Here is a 1,956-nt window from a genome sequence, read left to right as displayed (position 1 = left end):
CGTAGAGCGTGTAGTCGGTCGTGAGGGTCCTGGCGGAGGTGCAGCTGGAGGGGCCGCGGGCGCTACCGTCTTACGGGCCGTTTGCTTCTTCTTGCCATCGCCGCTCTTCTTGCCACTCCCGCCGTTCTTGCCTCCGTTTGCCATTGTTTTGCGTATCGTTTGGTAGTCTGGGATACGGTAGTTGAGTATGGGAACATTGGTCTTACCTCTCTGGGGCGACTGACAGCTGTCTCTTGTTTTATACTCGCGGTGTTTCCCTCTTCTTTCATTTTACTCTTCCATTTCTTTCATTTTTAGTCATAGCTATTCACCTGACGTCCGCCCGCTTTTCGCGTACGGCCGCCCCATTGTACTCATTGTTTAGATTTATCTTTCACTTAGATGGACTCGTGAGTTTGAGTGGGGGTGTTGGAGGTATCATCGTCCCGAGTCCCCTGTCAAGAGAATCGTGCCGATCGCTTGGAACGCCCCGGAGAGGTGGTGCAGTCACAGAAAGAAGAGAAAAATGTTTGGGGAAGGTAGGAATCAAACCCACGCCACCTGGGTGAGAGCCAGGTGTCTTAACCACTAACCCAAAATATGTGTGTTCCCGTTACATCCCAATGCCCTCGGTAGGTCATACTATCCCCCTGGAGTGAGTCGTCTCACTCCAGTTCAAGTTCCCTACCAACGTCAACAGCCCTCTTGTCGACGTGGACAATGGCAAACTACTCACGATCCTCGTCAACGTCCAACGACTCCTTGTCCCCTTTGTAACAAATGGGACATTGGAGAGTTGAATGCTGGTCAAATCCCGAAACGCAACAGCAAGGCTCGCAAACCCAGAAGCGACGCGGTGGTTTTTGACAGCGCGGTCGTGGCGCTTAAACTCCGCAGCGCAGTTGCCAATCTAATCAACAACAAGGTTCAGCCAATCAGGTTGATGCTGGGTTACGCATTACAGAAATTCTCGATGACGCCGTCAATTCTGCGAATACTACGAATACTACTACGTATCAATCTTCGAGTTTTTTCCAAGGTCGATAGAGCCCCTCGGTAGCTCTGCTCGGCCTACAACATACGATCCTACCGATAAACCTGCCTTTGAACCACTGTCTGCTTGACTCTGGGTCTCTCATTGTCGCATCGGGAACAAGTTTGCTCGTGTTCTTTTTGATAGCAGCGCAACTGGGTTATTCCTTGATAAGACATTTGTCGAAAAGCACGAATTTCCCAAGAAACGTATCTGAACCCTCGCAAGAACAAGCTCGTCAAATACAATGGTGCTAAAGCTGTCAAAAGGATCGAGGAGTTCCTTTCGTCACACCACTCCTTTCTTGACTCTCTTGCTATTCCAGCTGTACAAGCTGCACCGGATGGTACTGGAGGCGCAAACGCTCAAGCTTTCCCTATGGCTGAGTACGCTACTACGCACGCTTACTTCCTACCTCAAGGGTACTGCTCTTGAGTGGTACAATACGACCTTTGCCGCTGCTCCTCCTGCAACTTGAACAGCTTTTCAAATTGCTCTTATCGCTCATTTTTATCCTTGCAACTTGCGCAACACTATCGAGCTCAAGCTGTCCGGCCTCAAGCTCCGAGATTCCCTTGAAAAATCTTTCAAGACACCAACAATGAACTCAAAGCCGCTCATCGTGTTGATAATACTCAAGGCATGGTTCTTCTCACTGACCAAATTTGCTACTTCAAGGCTGGTCTTCTCAAGCATCCAATGATCGGCCATTACCTTGTTGATGCTGTTCAAAACTTTGAAGTTCAAAACGGTATCAACATCAAAAACAACAATCCCATCACTCTTGATCAAGCTTTCACTGCAGCTCGTCGCGCCCACGTGGCTCACGGGTTCACTGATGGCAACCAAGCCAATGTTCGTCGTCCGAAGGTGCAGGCACCTTTAAGGTAGATGCGAAGTACATCATTCCAGTCGGCTCAAGTAGGAGCTGAGACCTGACGGGT

The 1,956-nt window shown here is 49.6% G+C and overlaps 1 pseudogene across 1 annotated transcript; it reads right to left on the bottom strand.

Annotated features, from left to right (window-relative positions):
• Positions 1 to 506: 506 nt before the first annotated feature.
• Positions 507 to 578, bottom strand: EV422DRAFT_t117 (annotated as a pseudogene). The gene has a single exon. The product of its transcript is annotated as a tRNA-OTHER (tRNA).
• Between the last annotated feature and the right edge of the window lie 1,378 nt (positions 579 to 1,956).

This window comes from Fimicolochytrium jonesii (assembly GCF_025526975.1).
Source record: "Fimicolochytrium jonesii strain JEL569 chromosome Unknown EV422scaffold_25, whole genome shotgun sequence".
Classification (NCBI taxonomy): Eukaryota; Fungi; Chytridiomycota; class Chytridiomycetes; order Spizellomycetales; family Powellomycetaceae; genus Fimicolochytrium; species Fimicolochytrium jonesii.
Note: the sequence above shows the minus strand (reverse complement) of the source record. Positions and strands in the feature narration are given on the sequence as shown.